At 38.8% G+C, this 13,829-nt stretch overlaps 1 pseudogene; it reads right to left on the bottom strand.

Annotated features, from left to right (window-relative positions):
- LOC100342313 (heterogeneous nuclear ribonucleoprotein C-like) overlaps positions 1-13,829 on the bottom strand; it is a 99,279-nt pseudogene that overhangs the window by 28,098 nt on the left and 57,352 nt on the right.

Genomic DNA, 13,829 nt, shown 5'->3' with positions numbered 1-13,829 from the left:
AGGGAGCAGGCTGCTTTGACTTCTCTTTAAAATAGAAAGGAAGAGAAGGAGGAGAAAGAAGAGGAAGCAGAGGAAGGGAAGTAAGAGAACAAGAAAAAAGAGAGGGGTAAGGATCACAATGTGGCCCAACACTGTTTCTACGGTAAAATTTCAAAATGCTTTTCTCAATTTCCCTTTTCTTGCTCCTAGGGACCATTTTGTTGCATTGTTGGAGTCTGGCCAATAGATGCACAGGGGACTCTGACTTGGAAATTAGGTTTGTAGTTCTCAAACTGTGGGAACACTTGTACTTTGTGGGGGCAAATGCATACATGGACTTGTGGAGATAGCAAAGGTTCTGCAAACATTAAGAGATAACCTTGGCCACTGTGCAAGCAGAGTCCCAGTTGCTAAGACTGAGTGTTCATTTCCAGGACTGGGGCAGCTCTCTACTGATGCTCTAGCTGCTAAAGCAGCTGAATGCCCTGAGGCATAGAGAAACCAAGGTTTTGATTTGTGCTAAGAATAAATATTCACTGCAGGAGCCAGGTTAGGCCTATCTAGGGATCTCAAACTTGATTAGCAGCTGAACTTCTGCCTTCAAAGATCTATGTTTTCATACAAAGTGTTGGCAATGGGAATTGGTTTGATAGAATATAATGCCAGGGCTACTCATTCAAAAATCTCAAACAACAATCTGTATCTACTCAACGATCTTTCTACTATTGCACCACTTATTGTCATATACTAAATGTGTGTCACCCAGAATATGTATGTTGATGCTCTAATCCCTAAAGTGATGGTACTTGTGGTAGGGCCGTGGTAACATCAGGTTTCCATGAGGCCTCCTTGTGGGACTCTCACAATGGCGACTGTGCTCTTCCAAGAGGAAGAGACAGATCTTTCTCTCCCTGCCATGTGGGAACACAGTGAGGAGTTGTCCATCTGCAAGCCTGAAAGCGGGTCCTCACCAGGAACTCAATTTGCCTATACTTTTACCTTGGACTTCCAAGCCTCCAGAATTGTGAGAAATAAATGTCTGCTGTTTGAGCCCCGCAGTCTATGGTATGCTGTTATAGTAGACCGAATTAACTTAAAATCCAGTGAATTTATATAGAAATTTCCAGATCTAAACTTTTCCAATAATATTTTAACAGACATAGTTTATTTTTCAGCATAACTAAATGAAATGTGTGTTTTTATTTTTTAACTTTGGTTATTTTATTAAGTTGGCACAATGTTTCATTAATACACACCTTAAGGCAGGGTAATTTACAGTGTCTATTTGTAAATTTCTCTCCAAAGATGATGTAGTCTAAAATAGGGAAGCAAGGGCTGGCGTTGTGGCACAGCGGGTTAAGGGGTGTCAGACTCACAGGAAGCAGCTTTTCGGAGTGCCAGTTTGAGTCCTGGTTGCCCAACTTCCAATGCAGCTCCCTGCAATGTGCCAGGGAAAGCAGCGGAGGATGGCCCAAGTACCCTGCCACCCACGTGGGAGACCTGGATAGGGCCTGAGGCTCCAGGCTTCAGCCTGGACCAGCCCTGGCTGTTGCAGTCATTTAGGGAGCGAACCAGTGGATGGAACCTTTCTTTCTTTTTCTGTCTCTACCTCTCTCTCTGTCACTCTGTCTTTCAATAAGTAAATAAATCTTAAAAAACACAATACAATTAGATACAACAAAATACAATCTGGCTTGGTAAGGTAAGAATAAACAGTCCAGTATTTATTTCTACCCTTTGATCTTGATTTACATCTGTAGATCTAATGAACACATCTGGTTTCTCTTATTATGAAAAACACTTGAGCACTGCTGTATTTGTTGTTTCCTCCAAAACATAATGAGTAAAAAATTGGTGCACTTTGGACCATGAGGAAAAGTTCAGTAGCTACCTCATCTTATAGAGACCATCACTCCTCCTCACCCCCGTACAATGTCTCTGTATGGGTTCCTTGAAGCCTTGTGTGTGCTACTGGCCCCGCCCTACTTCTTACCCATACTTGATTTGTCCAGAAATGAGAACTTGACATCAATTGGATAATCAGATTTTCCTTTGGAAAAAGCAATAGGGGGTGGGGAAATAGAAAGATTTGATCTTTCTACACAGAGAGATGAAGAGTAACTAAAGTAACTAATAGTCTTCAAATAGACAGCACCAATTTGTTACATGGACACGGAATAGAGGACCGGAAGCTGCAGAAAGAGGATCACACAGCAGACAAGCAAAAAGAAGGGGAGATGAGAAGCAGGTGAAGAATTAATCTGGGTCTAGGACTTTCTGAGGCCTGATCTCATGCATTCCTGCCCCCAAGCTCTGTGAGATATCATGTGTCTTTACATTATATTCTTTATTTTGATTAAGCCAGTTTGAGTTGCATTTCTCTTGCAAATCAAAGTGGCAAGTACCTAACAGAAGGGTCAAGGAAAGTATAATAAAATCCAGGAAATCAAATCTCAAACAACAACTTTAAGAGGCTAGTTCCTGTGCTTAGCATTGTCTGAGCACAGTGCTCATCCTGTTTCTAAAAAAATTAATAAAGTAATTCTTTCAAGTCATTGAAAGGCCTCTTATATTTCAGATTTTTTTCCATAGAATCTAATGAAAAATCTTAAAGGTAATATTTATTTAGAGGATGATGATTTCCTGCTTACCTTAATTTCTGTGTATCTCACAGGTTTTGTCATTGTTTCCAAGGTGAACCATGTTATTTCATTTAACTATATCTTAGTCAAACATTCTGAGTTATTTAGACTTAAAATGATTTTATGCAAAATAACTTGTTTTGGAATTTGATATGCAACATGTTTATTTGAATGCATTCAGTTGACAAAAGCAATAACTTTGGTGATGCTGAGAAGCATGGGTAATTCTCAATACAGCACACATAAACTTCCATGAACATATATTACCTTCCAAAAACATGGGCAGTGCTAGATCCTAGGGATATAAAGGCAACATGAACTACACAGCCAGCAACACTATTCAGTAAGTACTATAAAAATTGTTGAGGACAATGTACTGAGTGTCTAACCCTGATGGAATGAATGGCTGCAAATATTTGCCTGGTACCAAAAATATATGAGGTTGACAGACTCTGCCAGGTAGAGGTTTGAAGTCATAAACATTTGGACATATTTCCTGGAAGCAGGATTTGGAAGGGTAGCGTGGAAAATTAACTTGCTATAGTGGTCCTTGAATAGTGACACTTGAGCATGCCCTAAAATAATTTCTTAAAATTTGGGACTTCTGCCAAAGTGCAGTGAGTTCAGCTACCACTTACTACTTACTACCACTTACCACTTCCTACACTTATATTTATTTAGAGGATGATGGAATCCCACATTGGGTTCCCATATTGGAGCGCTGGTTCAAGTCCTGGCTGCTCTGCTTCTCATCCAGCTTCCTGCTAAAGCACCTGGTAAAGCAGCAGATGATGGCCTAAGTATTTGGGCCCCTGCCAACCATGTGGAAGACCCGAATGAAGTTCCTGGTTTCTGGCTGTAGCCTGGCCCAGCTGTAGCTGTAGCAGCCATTTGGAGAGTGAACCAATGGATGGAAGATCTTTTCCTCTTCCTCTCTGTCCTCGTTACTCTGTCCTTCAAACAAATTAATCAAAAATATTTATTTATTTTCATTTTATCAGAAATGCAGAGAGACAAAGAGATAGACGAAGAGAGATCTTCTACTCACTAGTTTACTCCCCAAATGCCCAAAATAATCAGAGTTGGATCAGGCCAAAGCCAGAAGCTCCATCTGGGTCTCCCACATGAATGGCAGAAACCCAAACACTTAAACCATTATTGGTTGCCTCCCAGGGTATGCAGTAGCAGAGAGCTGGATCAGAAGCAGCGTGGCCTGTGAGAGATTTCCTCTCTCTTCAGTCTCACAAGTGAGAACTTCACTGTGGCCTCCAGTGGATGTGGAATGAATAAGCAGATGACTACTAAGATGGAGAATGCAGTCTTGGGTTATATTTGTTTTGGATAGTACTGGGGAATCAAATGTTTTGTTTGGCAATCTTGGAAATCAGGAAAGAAGATGTCAAAGTAAGGAAGGTGACAGAGGTGAAAAAGGTGTCAGAGACAGAGATAATATTTTGGACTCCACCTACTTCTATTAGGTAGTAGAGACTAAAGTTTGGACAATTGATTGAGTGAGATCACTCAAGGAGGTGATTTAAAACATCGTAGTGCTACCATTTATTTACTTATTTTGGGGGCAATCATTTATTACTTTTTTATTCTGACAATGCATTCCTTCTTGGTCCAGTTCACATATCTTTGGCAGAATCTGCAGTGTTACGGTCACTTCTAATGATTAAATATTAACCTAATCCATTTTAAAGGTACCAGGTATTATTAGAGTCTCACCTCTATCTGCTACCCTTCCTCATTGCAGACTTGGCCTTTAACCATGGCTACGGCCTGGAGGAAGGAAGAGGCTTAGGGTAATGATTTGTTCTGAAAAACACCCTCCAGCCCTTTACTGTCAAGGTTTAGCTCTGTGGTACAGACACAGAGAAGAGAGGAAGAAGACTGAAATGTTTATGTAACCAGTCATTTGTCATTGGAGGCAGAGACTGCCTATTGTCCAGTGGGTTCGTGTAATTCTGATGGATTTTTGGTGGATTTTTCGATTATCTATTGTGTTCATCCTGGTGACTGTGTGTGTGTGTGTGTGTGTGTATGTGTGTATGTGTAAATCAACTTGGTTTCCTCTATTATTGAACACATTTTGAAAGAAAGGCAGCAGTGCCTTCAATATATAAATGGCAGCTGTCAGAAGAACCCCCAACTTCAATTTATTTCTGTTTTCTGTGCTTCTGCAAATAGACTGAAATGGAAGGTTCTCTTTCACACATCCAAGGGGCATGCATAGTTGGGGTGTAGTAACTGTTCCCTCCCTCTTGACCTGGCACTGTCCTCAGCTGGAATACACCATGGTTCTCCTAAACTTAGCTGGCACAGGATACTTCCATACTCATCTACTTCGAAATACTAACCTAAACGTTGCCTTTATGCTTGTCTACCAAGGATGCATGTGTGCATATCAAACACTCTAAAGAATTCTCAACATTTCTCTGATGCAGCCCTAAGAGGCAAATTTTCCTAATTTCACCTCTTTTTCTAGATATCAGCAATCTTAACTATTAATTCTCTTGAAGCTATTCGACTATTTACCTTTGAGTGTTGGTGTTGGTGGTATCTTCCTGCCGTTTCCCACTTCCCTTGGGAAAGAGGGTAAAAACTCATCACAAATTCTGCTCCAAAGACAATGACTTCCCATTATTTCAGTCCTGTCTTTCCATTCCTCTCCTTACATAGATTGGAGACATGAAAGAATGGCTGATGGCAATGGAGACGGTTCTGCTTCCTTTAATAAGCTCATGGAAATTGTGTCTGTAGTGATTTAGAATATATGGTTCTTGGAGTTTCTTATTTGAGGAATATAGTCACTATCACTCAATTCCTAATAACATTGCCACAGGAGGAGTTATTATTGTCAGATTATAGTTCTGGCCTGTTCTTGTAGATGATAGTAGCAGCTATATCTATGCTCTCAATTTCAAATAATAACATTATCCATTATTCCCAGGTACTAAAATGTGGGTTTGGGAATGATGGGCACTAACATCTTATAAATTACCATCAAAATATTGAGAAAATTCTAGATAGAGAAGTTAAGCAAATGGCTGAAAGCAAGCTTAGACAAGAATCACAGTGAGAAAGGTGACTTGAGTATTAACATAAGATAGTATTTGAAGTGTCTGAAATAAGGGATGACTTCTATGGAGAATGTGTAGACATTCTCATGGAAGGGAAATAAAGATGGAGGCAAACTCCGGGGTATCAAAAAGTAATGAAAAGTGGGGAAGAGGAAATTTTTAAACAAGGGAGACAGAAGAAAAATTAAGATTAAGATGGACAAAGATATTGGGAAAGGAAAATACAAACAGTTTAACAAAGAAAGAATGTGAGGAGCAAAAAGAGAAATTAATTGAAGAAGAACAACCAGAACTGGAAAGGGAAAAGAGAGGTGACTTAGGCTGTGGCAATGCCACCAACATGTGCTGGAGAAACCTTTCAGTAGTTCCAAAGGTCCAGGCTCCCAACATGAATCTGGAGAATGTGTGAAACTGAGGATTCTTCTAAGTGCTGCAGTTGTATTTGCTGTGTGGCAGCTTGTTTGGATACTGTGCTGGTGAGTTGTACATGTTTAACTGGCTAGGTTATGGTGCCCAGATATTCAGTCCCACACTAGTCCAGATGGAGCTATGAAGGTATTTTTAGTTGCCATTAATATTGACAGTCAGATGACTTCAGGCAAAACAATTTACTCTCCACAATGTGGGTGGATCTTGAGCAAAGATGGGAGCTCTCTCAAGAAGAAGGAATTACTCTGCCTGAGTTTCCAGCCTGCTGACTGGCCCTGCAGATTTTGGAAACAGAACTGCACTATGAAGTCTTGCTCAACTTTCCTGTTGGCCAGCCTGTCATACAGGTTTTAAGCTTGCCAGCTCTCTCCACTGAATCATTTAAATAAATCTCTCTTTATACCTTGATACACAAGTTACTTTTAAAAAGCTCATGTAAAAGGTGTGTTACGAAAAAGTTTAATGGATTAAAAAATTTTTGCACCAAAAATAAACATCTTTTATTTTCATTTTTATATGAACTTTAAAAAAATTGTTTGAGAAGAAGACACTGAGAAACACACACACACACACACACACACACACACACACACACAGAGCTCCCATTTACTGAGTTACTTCCCAAATGCCTCAAATGGCAGAGGTTTGCCCAGGATTGAATCCAAGAGCCAGGAACTCAATCCAGGTCTCACCTATGGGTGACAGGGACCCAATCCATCACTGCTGCCTCCCACCGTCTGCATTAGTGGGAAGCTAGAGTCAGGAACCAAAGCCAGGTATCTAACCCAGTACTCTGATAGGGGATGCAGGCATCTTACCTGCTAGGCCACATGCCCCTCTCCCTTGAACTTTTTGAGTAATCTTTTTATATACAGATATAGACAGATAGATAAACAGAAAGACAGAAAACTAGACATGCACCTGAAAAATTCTAATAGCTATTTATATTCTAGTACACAATCAGCATTTCACTTAGTCTTTTATGTATCTGCTTCTCCCATCAGACTGCAAACTCCTTTAAGTCTAGACTGTTTTTCATTCATGCGCATCTTCATGGTGTCTGGCATACTTTAGGTACTTAAAAATAATTTAAAAATTAATACCCAGCCTAAATCTTAATGGTAATGAATTACAAATGTCATAGTTCCATAACTACTTTCCTTTAATTGATGATATCAAGATGGGTGCCTGTTAATGAACATGATTGCAGGCTGGGGAATCAGGAAAATTCATCAGGGCCGATATACAAGGGCACTTCAAATAGTTAATGAAAATGTGGAATTAAACAATGTGCTTATTTGGTGCAAAAATTTTTGAAATCCATGCCTAATGTTTCATAATGTATCTTATATATATTTTCCATGAACTTTTTGAAGATCTCCTCTTATGCATGGATTTCAAAATTAAAAATATATTTTATCAATAATAGTCAGACATATATTGATAATTTTTGCACCAAATCTTTTGATTCCATTTTTTCCACAAACTTACAAGCTGACACTAAGGAACATGATGCATTATTCCCTATTCTGTGACACTTCCATGTGACAACAATTCTAAGTCTGTGACTTCAGACTCAATCATGGAAGACATGATGTTACTGCTTTAATTTCTGAAAACTTTGTTACATCTCATTGTGAATCCTTTGGTTGCTGAGGCTGTGGAAAGGTAGTCACTTTCAATACGAGGGTGATCTGTAACCCTAACTGGTGATGTGAAGATGGTGCTGCATAGGAAGCTCCAGTAACGTCAATAACACTGGACATTGAAAGGACCTCGAGTTATGCAGGAGCTCAGCCTGCAGAACTCCTTCAGCTACAGTAGCCCTTGGCCACTATTCTGTTCATTGCTCAGCACAGGGGAGTCCAGGCCTGGAATTGGCGCTGATAGTCCAGTCTCCCTGAGTAAGAAAGGGTTTTCACTGTGGTCCTACTGCCCTCCTGATACTCATCTATTTTCAGTCTGTGGAGAATTCATGATCTCTTTTTCCGATGCTCTCACACAGGATTCTAACATAATCTGAAAAGTAAATTTAATGTTTTTTTTTTTTTACTTAAAAAAGGAAGAGAGATTATTGTTAGGCTGCTTCTGTCCAGAGAAATAAATCCATAGCATATGGTAACCTAAATATTATCTGCATTTAATATGGGGTGAAAGGAAAATACAGCAGATGAAACATTTTAAAAAGCTGTTCTACTGTGTATTTCATTACCTTATAGGCACTTTTCATTTCACAAGAAATCATAAGACTGCAACTATACTATGAGTCAACCGGAATGCTAATCCAATACCCAGAAGAGCCCATATATGCAGAATTTCAAACCAATGAAAGAGACAAATACGCAGCAAAAAATATTAGAGGCTACTCATGTACACCATTCTTAGTGTACATGAGATCTGTAGCAAGCGGAGTAAGCTTGAGGTGGCACCAATTTCCTTTCGACTGTCGTCCACATCTGGAAATGAGATAAAGCTGTAATTATTGAAAAAATAATCTGTAAATATATTCGAGCCAAATTGCAATGAAGTAAATGATGAATGTGGATCAACAACAAGATAGCAGAAATGTGGGCAATTTTGATAGGAAACTAAAGATGCTTAGCCAAAAACAGAACAAATTAAATTTTATTACTTTTATATTACTGTGAATGTCATGCTTTTAAAATATACTTATCCCCTTCTGGGCTTTATAAGGTAGAAATTTTGTTTCTGCACACTCATTTTCATTTTCTGAAATTGACTTTCTTTTTACCAGAGTAAAATATTAATTTATTCATCATTTGTCTCAAATCCAAAGACTAGCACATATTCAGTAGTGATCAAACTTAAGCTCTTTCAGATAACCAACACAGCATATTTATATTATACATTAATATAAACACAAACATGAGAGTATAGTGGGAGTATCCTTCAAGAGCTTAGATTTGGAATCAGGTTCACAATCTCATTTCATGAACTAGCCAAATAAATAAATAAAGGAAAAAAATTCAGAGTACAGGATTCTGGGTTGATAGATCCCTACCAGGATTCCATTACCTTTGTTTTATTTAGGGATCCTCATAACAAACTATGCAATACTGATAGGGATGGTTTTCAGAAACTTCATTGGGGAGTTTGTAACTCTAAGGAAGGTTAGGTTTATTTATAAGCAGTAAATGTGTCAGAATTTTGCTGGTAGCCTGTGTTTGCATGTGGGTGTGAGAGCAAATGCATTTATGCTTGTTTAGGAGAAAGAAGTATAAAAATTATGGTGGTTTTGGCTGAATTTCCTGCCAAAATCATGGCAGTTGCTACAAAATAGGATAAAATTCTAGCTTTTGAAAAAAGCTATGTGTGAGGAGCAGTGCTTCTTCAGCACATACATACTGTGTTTTTTTTTTTTTAGAAAACTTTTATTAATAAATATAAATAAAGTACAACTTTTGGATTATAGTGGTTTTTCCCCCCATAACCACCCTCCCAAACGCAAACCATCCATCTCCTACTCCCTCTCCCATCCCATTCTTCAGTAAGATTCATTTTTAATTATCTTTATATACAGAAGATCAACTTACTATACTAAGTAAAAATTTCAACAGATTGCAGCTGCACAGACACACAAAGTATAAAGTACTGTTTGAAGACTAGTTTTACCATTAATTCACATAGTACAACACATTAAGGACAGAGATCCTACATGGGGAGTAAGTGCACAGTGACTCCTGTTGTTGATTTAACCATTGACACTCTTATTTATGACGTCAGTGATCACCCGAGGCTCTTGTCATGAGCTGCCAAGGCTATGGAAGCCTCTTGAGTTCGCCAACTCCGATCTTATTTAGACAAGGCCATAATCAAAATGGAAGTTCTCTCCTCCCTTCAGAGAAAGTTACCTCCTTCTTTGATGGCCCATTCTTTCCACTGGGATTTCACTCACAGAGATCTTTCATTTAGGTTATTTTTTTTTTGCCACAGTGTCTTGGCTTTCCACACCTGAAAAACTCTCATGGGCTTTTTAGCCGGATCCAAATGCCTTAAGGACTGATTCTGGGGCCAGAGTGCTGCTTAGGGCATTTGCCATTCTGTGAGTTTGCTATGTATCCTGCTTCCCATGTAGGCTCATTCTCTCCTTTTTAATTATATCAATTATTATTAGCAGACACTGGTCTTTATTATGTGATCCCTTTGACACTTAATTCTATCTTCATGATCAAGTATGAACTTAAACTGATCACTTTAACTAGTAAGGTGGTATTGGTCCATGCCAACTTAATGGGATTTGGAGTCCCATAGCAGGTTTCTAAGTCAATTATTAGGGGTAAGTTCGAGTGAGTATGTGCCGAACTACCTATTGTGTTTTTTCTCAATCTCTTAATTTTGATAATTTGTGTACTCAAAGCAATTCCTTCACAAAACAGTTACTTTAAATATAAAAGCTTATAATGTCATGGAAGTCCATCCTCACTAAATTTCTTCACTAAATTCTTAGAATTGTATCTATGAGCTAAATGAATCTGTTCTCTTTGTATTAATGTCACATTAATATGAGAATTGATGAGAATTGCGCTGCAGTAATTATCATGCATTTGCTGTGACTCTGAGAATCTAATGTATTAATAAATTTCTAAAATAAAAATGCCAAAACAAATAAAAGAAGAAATGGAAGATAATTGGACTGTTTTGATATTTTGAAATTCTAATTAAAATAGATTAGAAGTATATAAGATTGGGGTATTTGGTTTTCACCCTCACAACCCTTAGGATGTATTCCTTGTTTCCTTGTTTGCGAATCCTACACAGGAATTTTTCATATGTGCTCACACTGTTGTTGCTGAGACAGGGGACACTGTCGCTCAGAGTCAGTTGGATTCCTTTAGATTTGGGAAGTCCCACTTTTCTGGCATCAGACATACAGTAATCTTCATCTCAGCAAATAGCATGCATTTGAATGTGATTGTTAACGTAGATTCCACTGAAAAGTATCTCAGACTATCAGGTAAAGGAGCATTGAGGGTAAGTAACTCTATCTACCTATCTATCTATCCACCATCTATCTATGCAATCTGTCTATATCTAGCATAAATCTATCTCAAGTATTCATTTAACTCTCATGCTTGTATATTATGTAAAATCTAGTGATGAACAAATACAGCTGGCCGGTGCCGCAGCTCACTAGGCTAATCCTCCACCTGCTGCATCAGCACCCCAGGTTCTAGTCCTGATTGGGGTGCCGGTTCTGTCCTGGTTGCTCCTCTTCCAGTCCAGCTCTCTGCTGTGGCCTGGAAAGGCAGTAGAGGATGGCCCAAGTGCTTGGGCCCTGCACCTGCATGCGAGACCAGAAGGAAGCACCTGGCTCCTGGCTTCAGATAGGTGCAGCGCGGGTCGTAGCGGCCATTTGTGGGGTGAACCAACGGAAGGAAGACCTTTCTCTCTGTCTCTCTCTCTCACTAACTCTGCCTGTCAAACAAAACAAAACAAACAAACAAACAAAAACAAATACAGCACTGACCTTTTCGCAGCTCTACAGGGAGTTCAACTAAGCTAAAAATATTCTGATGTTAATTTTTCAGAGACTAGGTACAAACATTATAGATAAAGAAAATGTTGTTTTAAATTGATAGAAATTTACCTGTAAAAATGAAAGTATCAGGAAATTTGTTTAGAAAAAAATTTCAGCTCACAGCCAGACATTTAGTGTACTGATTAAGTTACTGCTTGAGATGCCGGCATCCCATCTCAGGTTCTCTAGGTTCAAATCCTGGCTCTGCTTCCAATCCAGCTTTCTGCTGATTTATCTCTTGAAGCAACAATTGCAGTCTCCACACTAAAATGATTCACAAACCATTACTTCTATCCCAGTCTTTTCCTTGTAATTTTAAAAATTTTTATAGCATTAAAAATAATATATGCTTGAAGTAGCAATAAAATCATGTACAAATATACATTAAAACATAAAACATCTTCACATACAATTCTATCCTCCACTGTATCCATATTACATCTCTTGGTGCTCTTTTACTTTCTGTAAATTCTGTAAGGCAGCAGGTGATGGTACAAGTAATTGGATTCCAGCCACCTGAATGGTGTGTCAGGCCCCTGGCTTTGGGCTGGCCTAAACCTGGCAGTTGTGGATACTTAGGTAGTAAGGTTGAAGATTGAAAATCTCTCTCTATCTCTTTCTCCCTGCCTTTCAAGCAAATTAATACACCAAGAAATACAATTTCATCTCCCTTAGAGGAGTCTACAATAAAGAACTTTTTTCCATTAATGAACTTTCTGAAAAGGATCCATGCCAGTATTAGCTATTTCCTTGTGTATGTCCCTAAATAAGATCAAGGTAATAGAATCCCTGTAGAGGTCTTTCATCTAATAGGCACATACATATATGCCACTGATTTGTTTTATTATACCATACAGCAGATTGGGGCAGTGTTCTGAGCAAGTTATCCAGGAAGCTTCGCCAGAGTCTTGTGCAGCCCTGACATTGCTCCTGCTCCTTCCTCTTATCAAACAAGGGCAATTTTGAGAGATTTTTCTAATGGAAATCAATAGACAGCCACTGTACAGTCCTGATTTCATTCTTTCTGATCTCTTTTGTTTCTTAATCTTGAAAAATCTTTAGAGAGCACCCATTTTCTCTAGTTAATATTATTAACAAAAGATTTTCGTGGCATGACTAGATCCCCAGGACCCTCAGTTCTAAGGGAAGGACTAAAAGGCTTGGTACCATAACTTCCAAAAAAGTCCAGAGGTTGATGGAACTTATGTTGAGAAATTAAGTTATTTTTTATTTTTATCTTTTTTTAATTATTTTATTTGGAAGGCAGAGTGACAGAGAGAGATGGAGAGACCCAGAGAAAGGGGAGAGACAGAGAGCGAGATGTTCCATCTATAGGCTTACTCTCCAAATGACTGTAATAGCTGGGGCTGGGCCAGCTAGAAACCAGGAACCTGGAACTCCACTGGGGTCTCTCACATGCGTGGCAGGGACTGAAGGTATTGGGCCTTCCTTCCTTCCTTCCCTCCCTCCCTCCCTCCCTCTCTCCCTCCCTCCCTCTTTCCCTCTCTCACTCTCTCCCTCCCTTTTGCTTTTTTAGTAGTGTCTTGGGTATTTTTTCAGTTGTTGTGACTGAAAAGTGAAGGCTATTGAGAGAGAAATATGACAGGGAAAATGAATGCACAATGTGAAAGGATTTAGTGTGCCTTGGCTGGGCAGACGCTAACCAGGGCAGATCAGTGCAGGTGGAGACATCCTAGGCACAGCCATGGGGAGCTGGATGTGTGGTCTGTTGAGATGGTGGATTTGCTGCATAACTGATGCCAGGAACAAGGTTCTCAGATGGGTAGCACAAGGAAATACACCCATTAGATTAAAAATTAAGGATCTGAATAGTTCTTGTAGATAATCTCTTGGGTATTTCATGACTAAGCAAGGCTGAATTCAGATGCAATTTACCTCTAGTGTAATTCAAGTTTCTAAAAAAAAAATAGTATATAGTACTTGTGTTAAGAATAAAATACACATTTATCTAAATTAGAATGTTTGCTTTTAGCATCAAGAAGAAAGAAAATGTGATGAGTTTGAAAATTTTATAAAATTCTTATATTTTCATGTGAATCACTAGATTCAGTGTATAAAAGCAACAACCTGAAAATCACTGTTAGGCCTTACAGGATGCAATAATCTCTTGATTTTTTCCAAGTGCATCAAAAAGCA

The sequence above is a fragment of the Oryctolagus cuniculus genome, chromosome 13 (genome assembly GCF_964237555.1).
Source record: "Oryctolagus cuniculus chromosome 13, mOryCun1.1, whole genome shotgun sequence".
In the NCBI taxonomy this organism is placed as follows: Eukaryota; Metazoa; Chordata; class Mammalia; order Lagomorpha; family Leporidae; genus Oryctolagus; species Oryctolagus cuniculus.
The sequence above is the reverse complement of the archived record's forward strand: the minus strand, read 5'-3'. Positions and strand labels throughout refer to the sequence as shown.